The 6,000-nt window shown below is 44.1% G+C and overlaps 1 protein-coding gene across 2 annotated transcripts in view; it reads right to left on the minus strand.

Annotated features, from left to right (window-relative positions):
* The window catches only part of Aftph (aftiphilin), a 66,041-nt gene extending 60,649 nt beyond the window's left edge, over positions 1–5,392 (minus strand). For both annotated transcript variants that reach the window (XM_051200623.1, XM_051200622.1), the window contains exon 1: positions 5,243–5,392. The gene's annotated coding sequence lies outside the window, so the exon portion shown is untranslated. The remainder of the gene's footprint in view (positions 1–5,242) is intronic.
* Between the last annotated feature and the right edge of the window lie 608 nt (positions 5,393–6,000).

Raw genomic sequence — 6,000 nt, forward strand, 5'->3', positions numbered from 1 at the left:
GTTCACAATATGACCCCATTTCAAAAATCCAAACCAAATCAAAACTGTGAGGTCAGTTTATTTTTTTTTTTTTCCTTGTTTGCTTTTTTTTTTTGTATTTTTGTTTGTATTTTTAATGTGGCTCCTTTTTATTCTTGTATGCTTTAAGCATAAAAATATAACCAACTATTCACTGAGTATCTATTAGACACAAAACTGCTAGAACAGAGGAAGGGAGTAACAATAACCTTAATGAAACTTAAGGCTAATAAAGGGGATTAATATGAGAAGGGGTGATCAGTTTACAACTGTGTGTGTGTGTGTTAACGGAGATAAAGTGTGGAGAACAGGAGTCCCAAGAAAAACTCACACTTGATTGGAAAAAGAAGAAATGGTGAAAATGATTAGATGCTCTGGGGATAAAAAGAATTTTCTTTCTTCAAGACAGGTCTTCCTATGTAGTCTTGGCTGGCCTGGGACTCTACATGTACACCAGGCTGGCCTTCTGGGTGTTGAGATGGCGTACAGCACCATGCCCAGGTGAGAAAGTTTCTGAAGGGTTTTAGAGAGAAAATGGCTACCATTAAGAAAAATACATGGAGGCCCTGTCCAGGCATCGTAAGATGAGTGCTAGAATTTGATTAGAAAGTAGGATGGTTGAAGTGTCAGAATAAGCTAACTGGTTGCATTAACTTCAATTTTTAGAAGAGGATTGCTACATAACTTCTTTGAATTTAGCAAATTATGGGTTTCAACTCCAACACTGTCTTGCCACTTCTTATTACCGCTACACTATCAGTTCTGGACACTGTATCTGAGTTGTATCACTGTACCCAGTTCTTCAATGAATGCTTCTGCTTCTAGTTTTGCATTCCTATGGTACCTACCTGTACAGCAGGTACATACATCCTTTTGTCTCAAGGCAGATTGTGTGTGTGTGTGAACCCATACACTATACATCCTCAAGGATACTCTATCACTGAATTGCATTCTTAGTTCTAACATTCTTTTAGAACATAAATGGGTGGTAAGTTAGCTCAGGGATTTAAGCCACTTGTTCTTGCAACAAGGACCTTGCAAGAGGACCTGGGTTCAATTCCCAGCACCTAAATGATGGCTTACCACCATCCATAACTGCACTTGCAAGAATGTGACACCCTTTCCTGGCATCCTCAGGCACACAGCGTACACATACAAAATATAAACAAAATAAAGCAAAACATATATTATCTGACATTTTCCCTTGGCAACTTTGCAATTGCTTCCACTACACACAGTAAAAAGCTAGTCTCTAGAATTTTTACAAAAGGTTTCCAACACTGCTCAATCATCTATCTCTGATCTGACATCCTGTTTAACTTTATTACTGCCCATTATTCCAGAAACACTGTGCTTACCTGCTGCTGTCCTTTCAATATTCTGGGTACACGTTTGCATCTACCATTCTTCCCCCTGGTTCTCTTTAAGCTTTCAACCCCACCATACATTAAATAGCAAGACACATCAATATCCTATAATTGCCATCTAGTCCATGACTTAAAGTAAAAAGTAATGCTCCTTTACCCCATAAACCAACTTTTTCATTATGTCTGCTACCTTATTGTTATATCTGCCTTCCTAAACACAAATGTGTTTACATGCACATACACAAGAAATCAAAGTTCTGAGTGCAAGATTCTATTGTTGTTTGCCATTTCAGCATCCCTAAGATCTGGAAAAGGGCCTGACACAGAGTAGGTACTTGATGACTACTCTAAGAACACACGAAGAGCTTCAGCAGATAATTTAGTTGATTATTTACAAGATGCTATAGTTACCTAAATAGAAACAAACAAAAACAAAAACACAGAGAATTGACCTTAATTTACCATGTTATTTTCCTCTGGGAACTAATCACTCTTGTAAATTAAGCTCTGAACATCCAGATTCTTAGTGTCTTAGCAGTTTATCTTGGAAAGGTTTGCCTTTAAGTTAGCTATTTGCAAGGAGTGGCAGTGTCAACAAGAGTAAGACAGGATATTGCATCTGTTCTCCTCTTCGGGACTCTTCCTGAAGTTATAGCAGGGAAACTGGGAAAAGCTTTAGTTTAAGCATTTTAAAGGTAACAACAGCTCCTGTTCTTTAAAATGAAGTCAATACAAAATAACATTGTTTCACTATTTCCCTCTGAAACCCTGCTGAAAGAAAAAAGTGACACTTTGTTTTGAAGTGAAATATTTAAACTTTTTATTTTACTGTAAAGCATTTCAAGCAATAAAATAAAGCTTAGGAAAAAGAAATGATTATACACCCACTACACAACTGTTAACACAAATGTGTTACAACTTACTTAACTTACTGTAACCAAGTTATGTGTCAAACAGTAACGATACATCTGAAACATCAAAGGTGCCTTCTGACCCTTTAGCACTCTCCAGGTCTCCAGAGGTTAACTTTTATACTTACTTGGAGTTTATTACCCACTTCTTTTTGTGCAATGCTAGTTCTGAACCCAGGATCTTACACAAGCTAAGCAGGTGTTCTACCACTGAGCAGAACACTCCCTGCCCATGTATTTTTATACTTGTTAATACATGCTTCATGAATTCTAGAAAAACAGTGGTATACTGTATTTTTTAAAACTACATAAATATTCTATTGTATCTTGCCTTGTCATTACCAGTGATTTGCCTTAAGAAAATTACCATCTTTGTGCCCCAGTTACCTCTGAAAAATGGGGATAGCACAATATACTACCTTATAGGGTTCCCATGAGGATTAAAAACTTAATGCATTCTCTGAAAGAATTTAGAATTTTAAAATTGCATTTACTTATTTACGTGTGCATCTGCACATGTATATGTCTTCCATGGCATGCATGTGGAAGTCAAGAGAACAATCTGCATGCCTTAGTTCTCTCCTTCCATGATATGGGTCTTGGGGATCAAACTCAGGTCATACCAGGCTTGGCAGCAAGTGCCTTTAACCCACTGAACCATCTCATTGACTCACAAAAACATTTCTTAAGTATCTTGCTGGACTAAGGATGGGGATCACTGGTACAGTGCCTGCCTAGAATGCATGGAGCTCTGGGTTCATGCCTCAGTAACACAAAACAAACAGAAAAGGGCAAGTATTTAGCTCATAGAAAGCGCACTTATCAGTGTAGAAATTATTATACAAAGCTGCCAAAAGACCGGGATTGTGTACGTACGTACACACACACACACACACACACACACACACACACACACACACACGGAAAAAAAGTTACCAAAATGTCATTTGTAAAATACATAATTGCTGAATATTTTCAAAGTTACAGTTAAAAAAAAAAATGTTTAGGCAGTAAAGTCTTTCTGGCCTACATAATGAGGATCTGAAAGTGCTTAAAAAGAAAAGTCCTTTATTTTTAATTTACAAATTTTTGGAAGCTGGGCATGATGGGATATATCTGTATAATCTAAGCACTTGAGATGCAGTAGAAGTTCGAGGCTAGCCTGAGTAACATGAAACTCTGACTCAAAAACCAAAAACAAATTGTTGGTGACATTAAATTGGAATATAAACATTAATTTATGTAATTCTTGAGGGCTTTTAAGTATCTAAATACGTAATAGACTACTATTATAAGACTTGAGGGGAGGGTTGGGGAGACAATTCTTCAATGAAATGCTATTTAATAAGTTTTTTTGCGTGTTCAGTTTCAGAAAAAAATAAAACGTCAGCATTCAAATTTCACTATTTATTGCATCTAGCTTTTATTAATTATAAACAAATTAAAATGTAAAATAATGCTCTATAATGGAATCACCTAGATTATGAGATTTCATAGGCAATAGGATGTTGCAAAATTATCAATGGCATTATGGATTTATTTTTGCTTGACATGGGATTGTTTTCATTATAGCCTCCAGGTCAAAAGATCAGGTAACACTCAAGCTCAAGCACCCTATGTATTATCTGAGTCCCACTAAACATCTTTCAGGGGTTTTAGTGGTTTAAAATAACGTCTCTAAACATCAAAGGTTAAATCTGACACATACACGAAGAGTGACTAGATCTAATAATCTAGTAGGTGCCATTTGGTAGACTAGAAATTTTGATCTGGATCTAACGTTTTATTCGTGTGAGATAGCTCCATGCATTAAGGATACTTTGTTTTAACAAATAGACCCCTGGAAGCTGTTAAAAATTATCACTACAAATGTCAATATTTAGAAATTGATGAACCGTAGGTAAACTAGGCTCATTAGATCAACGCATTAGAGTTCCCCCTAGAGTTTAGCATATATTTATCTAATAGTTTAACTGAAAGCAACAGTTAAAATATAAAATCGGATTTAAACCGTTCCCGAGCTCCCATCCCCACCACCACCCACCCTCAAACAAAAACCCACCTCAGAGTATGAGGATGTGCCTCGTGGAAGATATTTATGCCGAGAAGCTTATGGGTAAAAGTTTTACTTCAAGTGAAAACTCTGAAACAGAACCACCGCTCCTTTGACGCCACCCCCTCCCCCGTTAATATTTACATGTATGAGTCAGTTCTTTCCTCGGCCGCAACAGATTCAAAAGGGAATCACGCTATAACTTGAATAAACCAAGAAGGTGGGGGGCAGTGGGAGGCCCAACTCATCTCAGTTTCCAAAGGGAGAAAGAACCCACCACTGCTCAACCTCTGTCCCCTGCACCCCGCAGCACCTGCCAAACCGAGCGCTTAAAGAATAATGGCTCAACTTTCCAAAGCAATGAGGGCGAAGACGCAGCTCATTTCCTGGGGAGTGCCGAAAAGGTCCTCTCCGCAAGGGACACAGCTTCGGGCCGAGCCGAGTCTGCCGGTCGGGGCATTCAGACACCCTCCCCCGCCCCCGAGGCGGCACAGTCCGGCAGCCGCCGGCCTCGGGCCTCCGCGAGGCAGACAGTGTTTACACCTGTCACGAGGGAGGAGGGAGAAGGAGGAAGCCGGAGCGGAGCCCCAAACTTCTCCACAGCGGCCGGGAGGGAGCTCCGGCGCGCAGCTCGGCCAGGTGGACGCCGAGGGGCAGGGCGGGCCACGGCGGCCGGGAGGGCACGGCTGGCTGTCGTCGGCCGAGCCCGGGATGCCGAGCGCCGTGCCACTGCTCCGGGCGCTGCCAGCGGCGTTCCGCATCCGCGGAGCAGAGCCGAGCCCGCGCCGGAGCTCGCAGGCCCGCACCCGGGCCGGCGCTGGCAGGTGCTCCAGGCCGGGGCGACCGGGCCGGCCGGCTCCTCCGCGCCCGGGGAGCGCGGGGGCGGCACTCACCTGGCTCGTCCCGGACGGTCGCGATGGGCATGGCTCGGCGGCCCGGGGAGGAACTGGCTCCCCGGGGAAGGACCGGTTACTCGGACGCTGAGCTGGCGAGGGCGGAAGGCAGGCTGCTCCCGGCCCTGTCAGCGCAGCGGCGCCATGGACGCCCACCCGGAGTTTCAGCGTGGCCGCGGGACCCCCATCGCACTACCCTCCGCCCTCTTCCGCCGCCGCCGCCTCCGCCTCCTCCTCCTCCGCGGAGACCCCCGCCCACTCCACACACTCTCCCATCATGCAGCGGGGAACCGCTGCTGTCGTACGTCACTTCCGGGCGCAGGTGGCTAGGTCGGGGCCGGGCGCTGGTGGGTGCCGGGGTGGGGGAGGACACTCCAGGGGAATTGGTGTCACACAATTCTTACTCGTGCGCAGGCGCCGTGCGTGGAACCACGTTCGCCATTTTGGGTGCGGGCAGACTGCCTTTTTGTGGACTCACTGGAGTGTGGGCTGCGGACGTCCGCGCTCCGCCCGACCCTCGGAGGCGGCGCTCCCAGCGCCCGATCCGAGCTCCTCTCAGCCCAGTTACTTTACCGTTGCGCCCGGGAGCGGCTTGGAATAAAACTGCAGACGTATGGAAACACAGAACCAGGTCGCCACTAAAAAACCGGCTGGACAACAAGCATCAGCTCGTCCTTTGAGCCCGGAAAAAAAGGCCTTTTCATTCTCTTCCTCTTTTTCTGTAAGCCAACAGAAGAGGAAGCTGTTATTTAACAAAT

Source organism: Phodopus roborovskii, unplaced genomic scaffold (assembly GCF_943737965.1).
Source record: "Phodopus roborovskii unplaced genomic scaffold, PHOROB, whole genome shotgun sequence".
Lineage (NCBI taxonomy): Eukaryota > Metazoa > Chordata > Mammalia > Rodentia > Cricetidae > Phodopus > Phodopus roborovskii.